Genomic DNA, 15,101 nt, shown 5'->3' with positions numbered 1-15,101 from the left:
CAGATTTAGTTGATTGAGTAATGAGATCAACTGGTTCTCTAGGAATCAAAACATGTCCACCACAAGCAAAAGCCATCAGGCTGAAAGCAGTATCAGGGACAGGTTTGTGCTTTGGACAAGTGGATAAATTCTCTCTAAATCAAAACTTTTCATGAGTACAGATATTTTCTCCCCTTTTACTTGTCTGTCCTATTGACAGCGTAAAACAACCCATATTAAGCACAATGGGATTCCTTACTTTAAGGGGATCATGAAGCACCGAAACAACACAAATGAGGGAAAATGATAAAACAGGTTAGCTATGTTTTACAGAAGTTTCCAGCTTGCTAAGAATGTGCATGTGCATCGCAGCCTGGCATGCTTCCTGCTGTCAGCATGCACCAAGATGCAACATGCATGCCAGGAAAGGGCACCACGGAGCTGTAAGATGGCCTGGGAACTGCCAGCCCTGCACGGGTGGCTGGCACAGATCTTCAGCACACAGCACAGCCTCCCAGCAGTGAGGCAGGGGCCTCATTCAATGCCTTTGGGGCTCAGACCCCCAGCAATTATCCTATCCAATGGAAACCTGTTTGACAGCACTGAGGTTCGTAAATCTCAGGGCCTGGATCTCTGGTAAATCTACTTTCCTGTCATCTTCAGGGAAGACAAAACAATTGACAAGAAGATAAGTAGAGATTACTAATAAAATAAGCATGTTAAGAGTATTTAAATGGGTTTATACCTCAATGTAAGGCATATGCATACATGGATAGAAGTACCTTTCCTGAAGCAACAAGAAAATAGTCACTTAAGCCTAGGCAACATTACAGACAATCTTCCTACAGACTCCTGCTGCAGACCACTGCAAGCTTATGTGAATTACATAAGACAGAATGGACAAAATGTCTGAAAAATCACAATTTATTCTTTACAATTTAAATTTCTACTTCCAGAATTTCTAATTCCCATAAAAACAGATTTCAGAAAGCCAAAAAAATGCCTGCAGGTTTTCATTCTCCTTGAAGAAAAATCTGTTTCATGTGTACACTCTGCTATTCATCAAAAAAGTTATTAAACAGTGTAATGCAAAGGATGGCATATCTAGTTTCTTATTCAAGTGGAATATCTCTACTCCCAGTCTTTCTACCCACATGCATAAGTTTTGTCAGCAGCTACTTCAAGAGCATTGAACATGCACATTCCCACCCAAATTAGCCTGAAATAAAGGTCATTGAGTTTTGTAAGTCCCTCACATTCCTATTGAAAGAAAAGTCTTGGAGGCTGAGCAGGACGAATTTCAAATAAAGGGATGTTCATATGAGGATGTCTTTGATAGGTACATCGCAAATCCGGGCTCAAAGTCACCTAACACATACTTTGTTCCCAACTGCCAGCACACAGTAGGTTTGGCATCAGTTGTTGTGTTTACCTCTCCAGCAAGACTTCATTTTTGGCTTTATTTTTGTATGTATGTATGTAAATATTCAGGGGGCACATCATGTAGAGCAAGGGATCGCAAGTGGGATAAGTTTGTCAGTGTATGTAAAATAAAGCCATGACAAACTTATCCCACTTGCGATCCCTTGCTCAACATGATATGCCCCCTGAATTATTTAAACCTGTCTTCTGGGACACAGATTTTACTTGGGTACTATGCAGGTAGAAAAAATATATCCGCAATGATTGATCGCTATCAGCAATAGAGAAAAAGATTGTAAAAAAGAAGGAAAAAGTGATATAATGAGGGGTCTGTGTCTTTTCTCTGACAGGGTTTATGCCCTGTAATTACAGGAAAATGCTTTCTCTCTCTGCTATCTCCCCTTTTTAATAACAGGAAGATAATATTTCACATGTGAAAGAAATGAAAAAGATTTAATTAAATAGCAACATATCTTGGGAGTAAATATACCCTGAGATACTGATATCTTATCTTTAGTCAGGCCAAATGGACTTTTGGTGGGGGAAATTGTTTGCAAACTGTAATCCATCAGACAGTGCTTATAGGGTTTAGCACCACAGACCTGCATATAACAGCTCATCACAAAATAGCAAACACCACAAAGCATGCCTTGAAGAGTGAATGAGACATAAAAATAAGATGCAGCCTGTCAAGTCTGTGGCAATGCATTTTAATAAGCTGAAGTCAATCTCCATGTGATTGTTGAAATGCTTGGGAAAAGAACTCTTTTATTTTTATTCATTCCAAAATATTTTTCTTCGTGTTTCTTGTATCTGCTGAACTTAAGGTCTGAGATCTTGGGAAGAGAGGGAGAGACCATGTTTCACTTCATGTTCCACTTAGTTTAAAAACCAAAAAGTTGGCTATTACTATTCTTAAAGAACTTAGAATGGATTCACCTTTTATACTATAATTAAAAGTCCCAAATACAGACTTTTTTTCCTTCTTTGGGACAGATTCTAAGTTGTAAGTAATACTTCATGAGGCACTACTACAAAGCAACTACTGCAAACTTCTATTAATCTCACATACAAACAAGGTGATGAGTGGATGTGTTTACAAACATGTATATGCGTAGAGAAGACAAGGAAATTGATTGTCTGGCACCCTAATAGAAAGTAATTTGTGGTAAAAACTAGTAATCAAAAAAACACCTCTGACCCAGGTGAGATGAGACCACAGTCAGAATTTCCACCTGCCCCAGGAGTTGTGATGGCAAACACTTATGAAACTCTATGCAAACTAGTTGAAATATTTGACAAACTCCTTTTAAATTTATAAGATTGCTTTGGAGTACTTTTAATTTACATTAGTTTTTTATGCTATTCTTGGGTTTCTTTGAGGTGAGAGCTCTGTTTGCCACAATTAAATTATGTTTTATTTGCAGTAGAATTTTTAAAAAATATAATAAAATATATTGTTTCAATTTACTTAAAAGGCAGTGAAAAAATCATTCATTGAAAGTTATTTTTAAACACATATCTATTAAGAATGGAATATAGAAATATCTGCACATTTCTAAATCTTAAAACAAAAATATACTGTTTTGATACTAAAAGCTTAACAATACATTTTCCAATATACATGCTAAATATATTCTAATTTATATTGAATTGTGTTATAATTTGAAGCAATTTAAGCTTTGATTATGGTACAATTATAAAAATACATAACATTTGAAAAGTTGTGGCTGTCAGGTGAAACCCCAGATGACTGGAAAAGGGAAAACATTGTACCCATCTTTTAAAAGGGTAGAAAGGAGGACCCCTGGAACAGCTGAGCTGTGAGCATCACCTCTGTGCCAGGGAAGATCATGGAACAGATCCTGCTGGAAGCTGTGCTAAGGCACATGGAGGACAGGGAGGTGATTTGGGACAGCCAGCACGGCTTCACCGAGGGCAAGTCCTGCCTGGCCAGCCTGCAGGCCCTCTGTGATGGAGTGACTCCACTTGTGGACAAGGGAAAGGGAGCAGATGTCATTTATCAGGACTTTGACATGGCTCCCCACAACATCCTTCTATCTAAATTTATGTCTTGGTTTACAACAAAAACCAGGTTAGAAACTCAAAAATTTGTTACTTTCCTGTAGTTTTAACCACTTCCCTTTCATCAATAAAAAGAGATGAGTTCATTCCTCATAGGCACAGTGCTTGATGCCTCTGATTGACTTGGTGTCCCTCCTCTGGACCCACTCCAACAGGTCCGTGACCTCCCTGTGTTGGGAGCCCAGAGCTGGATGCAGGTTCCAGGTGGGCTCTCCCCAGAGCAGAGCAGAGCAGAGCAGAGCAGAGGGGCAGAATCCCCTCCCTGCCCTGCTGCCCACGCTGTGCTGAAAAACTTGTGGAGGGAGGGTCAAACTTTGGGGATTGATGTAGAGGAAGTATGGAATATACAATTTTTTTTCTTTTAGGGGCTCCCTTGTTTACCTAGTACAATTGAACAGGGATTGATTTGCCAAGAGTTCTGTCAGATGCATACTGTCAGGAACTGGCTGCACTGCCACATCCAGAAGATAGTGGCCAATAGACTGCTAGCTGTGTCCTCACCTGCATCCAAAGCAGCATGGGAGGGGGAGGAGGGAGGGGATTCTGTCACTCTGCTCTGATGAGAGCACACCTGGAACCTGCATCCAGGTCTGGGGTCCCAGAGCAGGGTGGTCATGGACCTGTTGGAGTGAATCCACTAGGGAGGCTACCAACACAATCAGAAGCACCCCTCCTCTGAGGAACAGCTGAGACAATTGGGATTGCTAAGTTTGGAGAAAGGAAGGCCTCAGAGTGACCCTACTGTGGTCTTCCAGTACCCAAAGGGAGTGATCAAGAAAGGCGGCGAGGGACTTTTTACAAGGGCATGCCGTGATATGACAAGAAGGAAAGGTCAACAAAGAGAGTTGGTGTAGATTAGTTATTAGGAAGGAGATATTTTCTGTGAGGGAGGTAAGGCACAGGAACACATTGTCCAGAAAAGTTGTTAAATCAGCAGTTATATACCAATGGCTAGATTTTCCAGTTATACAGATATCCTTTTTACAATATCCTGCATACTCTAAGGTTTTTAATTGGGCATAAATTACATTTGTAGTCCCTTCAGGACACCTTTAGCTTTCTGGAATGATGACAGTTGGTTTTGCATAAATGAAAACCCAGCTGCCAAACTCATTATTGTGCTTGGATTGAAGCCTTCTCAGCAAATCCAGTTTGCTATAGAATATACCAGTTCACAGTCTGTTACTCCTACTCTCTGCATCTCCTTTCCTCTGTATTTCCACAAAATTTCATCCCAGCCTCTGACAACTTGACCCTCCACACACCAACACTGTATGGCAGCAAATGAAATCTTGTCATGGAAGAGGAAGTTGCACAGGCTCAAAATGTAAAACAGAAAAATATTTATTTAAAAAGAGTTCCTTCCCTTTGAGTAAATTTCAAACTAGGGAAAGGCAATATTAAGTGTTCTAAAATTTTCATGACTAGAAATTGGAAATAAGTTAATAAGCTGAACTTTTACATTGACTATTTGTGTGGCTCTTCTTTCAACTGTGCTGTTGTCTCCCTGCCATGCAACTGACACTACAGCGGCCTGAGATAACCTTCTCTTCCCACATGCATATATATATATGCATATCACTGATTTGTGTGTATACATCCAGAATCTGACCCCTTCTGAGCATTTTTTCTGTTTGAATTAGAAACCCCAGGCTAATATCTTCTGGATGTCAGAAGAATTTCATGCATGCGAGCCACTAACCAATGTCTACATGAAATTCCTGCAAAATTCTATTATTTAAACTGAAAATATTCAACATGCAAGCCTCTTTCTTTTCCCCTCTTTTACTTTATGTATCAAAATAATTGCTGAGCCTCAACACAGTATGCATTGTCACTATTCCACCTTCATTTGCATTCTTCCTACATTTTGCTGCATGAAAATTAGAGTTAAAAGGAAGTGAAACATTTATTAGTAATGGCAAACACTTACATGTGTAGTTATTTTGCCTATGATTACATAAGCCAGGCTGTTTAACTTGTGAAATGGCCTAAATTTTCATTTATATAGTAATGATCTTGTTTCCGTCCATATACCTCACATTCTAAACCACTTGATTTGAATTACTGTGCTTACACTGGAATAAAGAAGGAATGTATGGTTTTTTGTTTAAATTGAATAAAATTAATAGCTTATGCTATCTCTTTTTAAAACACAGATACACACTCCTGTGTGTTATGAAGATCCGTTCTCTAAAGTTCTCCTTTACAACTTGCAAAAGGTAAAATTTGCACAAGAATAGGTCTAAAGTAATGCTCCACAGAGTGTTGGTGGGAAGGTGATTGTGTTTTGGTAACACCTTGGCCGAACCATAACTGTTGAACAGGAGCATATATGTCGAAAATGGATTTAAATTGCCTTTTGCGCCTTTCAGCAAAATTGGCTTTATTGCATCATTTTAGATGGATTTTTAACAAAACTAGGCTTAAAGTGGTGCATAGTTTCTGCTGACTGCAATATGGGATTTAGAAAAATCCTGTATTAAAGAAGCTTTTCACTAAAAATGGTAGTTTGAATTGTTGAGTAGAATATATATCTTCCCTTTCACTGTGGAAAAAAAAAACACACACATTTTTGGTTGGCTACTCACATATATCATTTGAGACAGTCCAAAAATTTTCCAATAATTCCATCATTTATTTCTAATTTGAACTTCTAGTCACAAGACTTCATTTTGCCTTTGTCTGAGAGATTAGATTCCTCAAGTACTATTAATCTTCTTCCTGCAGATATATTTCTCTATTGATGATACTTATCCAGCCACCATTATCCAAGAAAGAGAAGAATGTGCTCAAGATCACAAAGATAACTTTGATAATGAAGGCAACTGCCAATTGCTTCTGAGTAAAACCTTAACTTCATCACTATTCTTCATGTGTGGAGATCACCATTTTGCAACCAAATAAAACTATCTTAAGAGGAAAAAATAGAAAAAAATATCAAAACATTCTTACTGTATCATGTTTTATGCTGATTTTCCCAAAGGTGCAGAGTTAGGCTGGGCCTTACTGTCTCTCCTGTCCTAGACAGACACACACAGACAGAACCTTTATAGAAATTATTAATTTCTCAAGGTGTTTTGAATAGTGTTGTATTTACATGGTAAACTGAAGCTCTCATATACTCAAGGCATTTGCTGTCCAGATGTTGATGGGAGGTTCCATTGCAAGTGTCTGTGTGGCATCTTCAGCAGAATTAAACAGAATTTACCAAACCACAGTTCTGGATCATTATTACAACCCAGCTCACCTATGGCCCTATGCCCTCAAACATACACACGACCATTTACTATTGATCATCTCCAGCTGCTTGTAGAAACCTGTCTTATGGGACCCTGTCTGCATGAGCAGGGACAGTTTCTTCTGAGTATTTAAAATCTGCCTACGACTTGCTCACAGCCTTGTTCCTGATCAGGAACAGCCTGGGGATACCCCTGCTGTAGACTGTCACAGATATCCCCACTGAGGAGACTAATCAAGGCATACAAACAGTGCCTAACAGGGAGCCTGAGCACAGCGGGGCTCCCCCAGGGCAGGGAGTGATTCAGGACTGTCCACAAGCTCCTTTAGCATGTTTCCTGTTCCTCTGCTGTGAAGGTCCCCATGAGAAACTCCTTTGCCTCTTGTTGGCCTATCTGTCTTGAACCAGCCTGGTGTGCAAACTACACAGAGAGGAAACAAGGACTGACAGGGCAGGGATACAGGCAGAGCCCTGGAGCACAGATGCACCACAGCTTACACTGTGTCCATCAAACTTGAATTTCAGTCTTATATCACAGTTGTATCTTCAGTAGTACAGTGCCTCACTTGTCAAAATTCTTGTGATTTATTGCAAAGGAGATTTTTTGCCCCTTACGCCAATAGTCACCACAGATTAGTAAATATGTTCTATTTTCACCTTAAGGAAATATGAACAATTGACAGAATTCATAAGACAAATATTACAATTGGAACAATATTAATTATATTAATGTAAAATGAGACATCATCTGCCTGGTTTCCTTCACTCTGACATCCATCTACCTAAAGTATAATGTTCTCCTCTTTTCTGCTCATCATCCTCAGAGTCTGACTTCAAGGAAAGCCAGCACCAAGAAACTAAGGATATTAAGGGAAACAATATGATGTAAAGCAGGAGTTGAACAACAAGGAACAAAGCACATGTTTTCTCTATCAGTGCAAGAATTGACAAGACAAAAACAAGGACTTCCCAAGACTGCTGGAGAGTGGCAGGGTTATGGGAGAACAACCAGTCGGCCAGGGAAAGTGAAAAATAAGAAGTAAAAATGAGACTATTTCAGCTGAGTAATCAAAAAAATATTGGAAGGAATTGTATAGTCAATGTAAGTCCGTGACAAACAGTTCAAAACTGATATATCTCCTCTTACTTTAGGAATATAAAATACTGCCCAATTCATCTTCCTTTACATGTAACAAAAAAAATTGTGCAGTTCCATGGTGCGATGCATTTTGCCTGTTGAAGGTATTTTTTAGCATGTGATGAATTATCACTGTGTATGTTATCCCCCAACAGCAAGACATGTAGCACAGCAAGCGACACTGCTGTAGAGGACTACGGGCAGCTATCCCAATTTGGCAAGGTAAACTCAGTCCTCTGGAGCCAAGGATGTTTCATCTGAAGGAGACATTATGGGGGAAAAACACTTAATCCTTTATGTAAAAATTTGATTTTTTTTTGGCCGATTGTTCTGATTACAGCAGACTGATCTAATTCTTAATCTGCAGAAGTAGAAATTCAAGCATAAGGACTTTAATCTTCACTCACCGTAGTACTGTTATAGTCACTGATTAAAAATGTGCAGCTCTACCTGTAGGTAATTAAACCATATCTTCTCTTCTGCTGGGTTTCCTTCATACAAGTGAAATCTGCTGATTTACTGGGACTGACTTACAGCAGTCAGACTTTCCTATTCACAACAAGAGCTTTAGCCAATGTCATTGGGAAGCTGTTATTTTAAATAGACAGCTGCTTCTTCCAGTATAACACTTTCATACTAGAATGAAATAGCCTTTGAAGGGAAAACCCATTCTCCTAATTCTAGCAGACTGAATATTTTCACTTTCCACTCATATTGTTGGTCATCACATCTTTTATAGCACAATAATTCTTCAAAAGGTCAATTGTGATTCTTATAAGTCCTTTGAACTGTATTCCATGATTCATTAATGCTGAGAATTGCTTCTTTTCTTATGAACTTCAAACTGATGAGCTAAACAAATTCATGCAACTTTACTTTGCACAAGGTATTGCCTTTCTAATATCTGTATCCAAGAAAGTGTAGTAGTCTGGGAAGACATGCAATGGTAGCCATTGGTTAGAAGCTGGCAATTCTGCTAGGGATAAGATCTATAATAAAACTTTTTAAGCTCTTGTAAGCCTAACACATGAGATAATAAAGGGTCTCTTTGATGTTATTTTCATATGAAAGCCTGTACTACCATGCTTAATTTGAGTGCTGCCGAGCTTTCTGCCTATTGTTGGTAATATTCAGCTTCTTTGTTGGTTGAAATTTTCTCTCACATTGCACTCTCTGCAGCTGACAGCTATACTCAGCACGCTGTTGTGCAATCTGCTTTACCTGCTGCAGTACAGGTGTGTTGAGGAGGCTTGTCATGAAAATGTTGTGCCATCAAACAGGATAGCAGTTGTCTGTCCGCCCTCATTTTCCAGAGCACAACACAGCATAGTTTCAGCCTGCCAAAGAGTTTCCTAGGCATGGCAACCAACTGCAACAGTCAGATCTTCCTATTCCTCACAGGACTTCAGCCTTCAGTTGACAAGTCATAGCATTGCTCAAAATTTCAGGCTTGCAGTCAACAGAATTAGCTGTTTCTTTTTAATTGGGTCACAACAAGAATGCTGGCACATTCTAGCTTTTCTGGTAGGAAGGCAAAAAACGTTATTCTGAGAGAAAAGGGTAAGAGTACATCCATCAACCTGCTGCCAGCAGTCCCACTTTTAAATTGCATTCATCAAGGAGCAATGGTACAACTCTTTTACATCTTTCTTTTGTCATCTTACCTGTGAAATATACAAGTGCTCCATTCTGTTATTTTTTAGACAAAAAGGTCACTAGAAGAAAGATAAACATTTATGCAACTTACATCAAGCTATCCTATTGCACTGCTGTGCATCTTGCTAAACTTGAGTTCCATCTCTTAAAAGCTGTTATGCAAAAAATCCCCACACAAATACAGATAAAAATGCTGAAATAAGGGAAGACAGAAAATTATAACCTGTTAAATTGAGAGCAGCTTTTTACTAGGTTGGAGGCTGTTATGAACATTAAGTCTTTCAGTCTAACAATAAAAAGAAATCCCTCCTCTCAACTAAACTATTTGGTTGGCAAAGCATGGAAGAGTGTAAACAAAAAAAAGAAAAAAAAAAGACTCAGTATCAGCAGTAATTCTTCAGCACCCCTGCTGGAAACTATGCAGTACCCTAGTTAATTTCAGATGGGTCTGGCACAAAGTAGCTGAAGGACTATCTTTCACCTCACAAATTCTGACACTTTTTACGCTATATTCTCTATTTTTAAGTGTTTTTAAAGCAACTAGTCTATCTGTGGATTTAGGTATTGATCTAGGCTCAGTTGTGCTGAGACATCAATTTACTAATCAGTGTCTGCTATGCTTTATATTACTTTTCATTGCTCCCTCCATGCAGCAAAAATAGCTCAATTATTTCAGAAGCAGTACAGAGGGTGATGTTATTCTGTATGGTGGCAGAATGAATTTCTGCCTCCAAGGTGTTTAACAGCAATCATTTTCCAGGCATTTTATTAAATGCAAGTTTTTCCTTTTCAGCAGGATTTTCAAAATGGGAATATGTTGAGTACAGGGGAGGGAGGGTCTAGTCAGAACTGCTTGCCAGACCTCTGGGGACAGGAAAGGCTGAGAGATAAAGCTCGGAAAATTCAGATGCATCTCTAAATTAGCAAAACATTTTTGGATGGCTGCCCCTCTCTGCTTACCTGGCCTTCATTTGGCACTCCTCCAGCAGCACTGCAGCACTTCTCTGCAGAGCTGCAGCTGAGGGTTACTGCTCTGAGCTTCTCCAATAGGGCTGTAGCAGGAACAAAAAGAGAAAAATCAGAGACAATACAGCGAGAAGGAAAAGGAAAGGTTTTGCAGTGGTGGGATTTGTCTGTGATTTTGCTGATCTAAGTAGCAGAACAAGCTCTCTGAAGAGGCTGCTGTGATATTAAGTCACCAGCCCCAAGGTTTCCCTCTGTTTATGCAGACCAAGCTGTGAGAGTAACTCACATTGAAATTTACTGAATCCCCTCATAAACTTCTCTGAAAAGCAAACCTATTTTGAATTTACTCTAAAACCCTCTTATTCCTCTCCCTCTTCCTCCCTTTCTACATCCTAATTTGAGGCATGTACTAACCAAAATTAGATACAGATAGAAAAAGCTGGAGATTTTAAGATAATTTTTTTCTTAATATTTTATGAAAGTAGAATTAACATGTTCATTTCAAAAATGTAAAAATCAAACAGACTTTTTCTTTCTCATTTTTCTCTTACCTACTATCATTGAAACCATTCAAAGATTAAAAACTGTTTCAGAAGCTCAAGAGAAATTCAGTCCTATGCATAAGTTAAGCACCTCAGCCTGTCACCTGGCTTAAACTAACTGGTTTCTATCTCTCCTGAGGGATGTGAATGAGAAGAAGGAGAGACAGAAAAGCATGGTTAAGGCACTCATTATTTCAGAGGGAGAAGTACTTCTATTGAACACAAAGAAAGTGATGCTGTCTCTCTTGGTATATGAGAACTTGAGGAATAAAAGTAAAGTCAAACTGTAAATTACCACAGGTAGAAGTTTAGTAGATGTAGGGTGAATTTGTTTTCCCCTCTAGTAATTCTAATTTCACCATGTGCTGAAGAAGCATGTCAAAACCTAATATGTACCTGTTAAGGGTTTTCTGCATCTTGCTCTAAACTAGCATAGATTTCCTATGAGAATACAACATTTCAAATAATTGCCTTTGCCAGCTGTACCTTGGAACATCAGCGTAGCAATGCCCCAGATACAGTCTATGCTCTGCCAACTGAAATGAGAACAAAAAGCTGGGAATGGCAAAATGAAGAACCTATTGATGACAGGGTATGATACTCTGCGGATAGAGGATAACAAAATTTTCTTCATTCTGAGCACTCAGGGAACAGACAAGAAAAGGGGACCTCCAACCAACCCAATTCAGATTCAGCAGCTTCATAAAAACAGCTCAACTTGTTAAGGAATTTGTTTCTTACTTTTATATGCTAATGTTGAAAGTTAACAGCAAAAGATCATATTCTGAGGAATCACAATCCACCTCCAAATATGCACTCACTCACTAGAATACCTGCAAGAGAAGTCAAACAGACGTCTGTGAGCCTAACATAGACCTACATGACAAATTCTTAAAAAAATGTGGAGATTTATTAACAAATGTAAAAAAAAGTAAGTAGTATCCATTTGAAGATATATAGAAAAGGCAAAACACTGTCCCAGCTCAAGTTGTACTCAACAAAACCAGTACAACTCACTGCTCCAGCTAATATTGAGGAACAATTCAGTGCATGCAGCTCAGGTGCAGCTTTGCTGGGAGTTGCTGGTTCAGTTCTGGGTGGGAGCCCAAGGCAAGATGCCAGGAACTGCCAACCCTTGGCCCAACAAAATGCCCTGGGACCTGCAGCATCAGCTAGGGGACCAGACACTGAGGCACAGCACGAGCTGATGGCCCAAGAGGAGCAGAGATAGTTTTGCCCTTGGACTGTGAGAGTATAAAAGCCCACGGGTTCCTTTGTTGGGGGGTCTCTCCTTGGAGGAACCAGTTGGAGCTGTTTCTGTGTTACTGCACCCTGAATAAACTCCTTTATGGAACAAGACATCTGAGGCTCTCCTAAGAGAAACCTGGTGTCAAGCTGGTAGGAAACCTCTGGTTTCCTACCATGTGAGAGTGGGGTGTGTGGGGTGCCTTTTTCAAAGGGACTTCAGTCTCAGCAGTTGAAGTCTGTGGTAGTGGAAGTGTGACTATCAGAGTCCTCCTGAATGGTCAGATGGGGAAGTTTCCTTAACACTGGCTCCTGGTAAATGTCCCTTGTATTTGATGAGATCCATGAAATTCTACATTATGTGTGACTTACATGTCATTTACCAGGTTGGATACTACATGCTTCCAAATTTTAATCCAAATTCAACAGATTTATAGCTACTGAACCAGCAGGTTGTTCCTTAAATCAGAGGGGAAACGGCACTTCAGATTGCTGAGGACCTTGAAAAATAATTTTCTTATATGCTTTGGGCTTCAGTAAGACTCTTCCAGCCTATTTGTTTCCCAGCTCTCACGACATGCTAAGCAAACAAAAACCAGATAATTAAAGTGGACCAGGTAATAAGGAGGGATGATTTGCACATTGGAGAGAAATATTGATCTTTCTACCATTTACATACCAACTACCTGAAGTATTATTTAGCTGAATTAGATCTTTAAAGGTCAGAAGTAACAGAAATACAGCAAAAGACAGTAAGAATCTGCAGTGAAGATTTCTGCAAAAGCCATAAATCACACCAGATGCTTGAACAACTGTGGAGGAAGGGGATGGAGAAGAAGAGATTGGAATACCCTGGGACGAAGCCATCAATCATATGTAACTCACACCCATTGTTCCAGAAAATTCCCTGTTCCCCACCTTTCCATTGGGTCTCTTCCCTAAGAACACCCTCTCCCCGTTTCCTTATTGGTGTACCCTTGTCACCCCACCTCCATACCCCCTTCCTAGTGTCCCACGTGTACCCCAGTCCCACCTACCCCTGCCCCATTAAAAACCCCGTTCCCCCTGGGTTAGGGGCTCGGCGCCCTGGCTCCGGTACCCTTCAATAGAGCTGTGAAAAATGCATGTATTTTATGATTGGCTTTTCGCAAATATTAAAATGAATATTATATGTGTTGTGTTAGAAAGAAATGATGTATTAATTCTTTTAAGTACTGTGTTAAATATAGATTTAGGTAATAAAAATTGTTAAAATAGAAACTATGCTGTGTAAGATGCTTTGTTTAACAGAAAGGACTTGCAGCGAGATAGTAGCCACAAGACACCTAAATCTTTCAGAGAAAGGGAATTTATTGCCTTCTTATCAGAAGAAACTAACTTCTTCCCACTTTGGAGGCGCTGTTAGGATTAGAAGGAAGAAGCTGACACTGACCAGACAGAATCCTGTGTTTGAATGGAATTTATGCATCATGTATGAAGTGTATGAATATGCAACAGGCTATTGTTCTTAAGGGTTAATCCTTTGTTAACATGGGTCCTTTTTCAGGCTCGTGATGCCCAGAAAAGGGTACCCGGATGCCCGTAACTCTTTGCATTTATTGTCTCATATTGTCCTAATTCAATTTGTCCAAATTGTTATTACTCTAATTGTGTCACTATTCTTTTTAACCATTTTATTACTATTAAACTTTTAAAAATTTTAAAAACAAGTGACTGGCGTTTTTCACACTCCCTGCCTGTGCCCTCGGACTTTCCGAAAATATAGCCTGTTGGAGCTACATGGGAGTCTCCGTGCCCTCCCCTACCTGGCCGTGCCAACACATCACCATCCAGGACTGTGTGTGAATGTGTCAATTGGCGGCAGGGACACGCCAAGGAGGGATCCGCCTGCACCCACCCAGGTCCTGCTCCCAGCAGCAGCCAGGACCCCGAAAACCCACACACAACCTTGTACTTTTCACTGCTATAACACACACACACAAAAGAAGGCTCAGTTGTCATTGTTGAATAGAAGAATAATAAAATTCAGGAGAGGTTTCCTATGTTTAGCACGCTGTTCTACATCTGTGAAGCGCTCAGAAGCAAGAGGAGTTTGCACTGAATTTTTCAAGAAGCATCGAAGTGAGCTTTCTTCCCCCTGTCCTTTTATTCTAGCTCTGAAACCATTGGAAGAATATGAGAATGCTTTCTCCAAAGCATGCTTTCTCTCAATCCATGCTCTCTTGGATTGTTTCATCATGTGTCTCTCATTTCTGCCTTAATAAAGTGTACAAGAAATCATCAAGAGCTGTGAATCTCTGTAATGCACAGACTGATCATCTACAACATTAAAATACTTCTTTTTACCTCAACCGTTTAAACACAAATCTTCTGGAAGGCTGAAGCATACTATTTCTTATAATAAGTGTAAGAAGTGGCGTGACATAACTATAAGTACCATGACATGCAAATTTGTGAGGCCATCCATAAGTATTTTTCTAGAATGTCTGTTGTCAGCTCTATTTAATAACTATTATTGATTGGAACAAGAGAATCCAGTGCGCCCTCAGTCTATCTGTGGAGGACACCAAGTTGGGCAGGAGTCACTGATGTGATGCAGGCTCTGGATGGGGACCTGAACAAACTAGATTGATCCACTGAGGTCAGTTCTGTGATGTTCAACAAGGCAAAGTGCCAAATCTGTCCTCTGGTCACAGCAACTCCATGCAGCACTACTGGCTTGGGGAAAAGTGTCTGGAAATCTGCCCAGCAGGAAAGGACCTTGGAGTGCTGGTGGACAGCACCTGAACATGAGCCGTGAGTGTGCCCAGGAAGGCCAATGGCATCC

The 15,101-nt window shown here is 39.8% G+C and overlaps 1 long non-coding RNA gene across 1 annotated transcript in view; it reads right to left on the bottom strand.

Annotated features, from left to right (window-relative positions):
* The window catches only part of LOC113459836 (uncharacterized), a 49,156-nt gene extending 37,293 nt beyond the window's left edge, over positions 1-11,863 (bottom strand). The window contains exons 1-2 of the long non-coding RNA XR_003381405.2: positions 11,771-11,863; positions 10,482-10,573 (exon numbers count right to left, since the gene is read on the bottom strand). This is a non-coding gene — a long non-coding RNA (uncharacterized LOC113459836). The remainder of the gene's footprint in view (positions 1-10,481; positions 10,574-11,770) is intronic.
* Between the last annotated feature and the right edge of the window lie 3,238 nt (positions 11,864-15,101).

The sequence above is a fragment of the Zonotrichia albicollis genome, chromosome Z, assembly GCF_047830755.1.
Source record: "Zonotrichia albicollis isolate bZonAlb1 chromosome Z, bZonAlb1.hap1, whole genome shotgun sequence".
NCBI lineage: Eukaryota > Metazoa > Chordata > Aves > Passeriformes > Passerellidae > Zonotrichia > Zonotrichia albicollis.
Note: the sequence above shows the minus strand (reverse complement) of the source record. Positions and strands in the feature narration are given on the sequence as shown.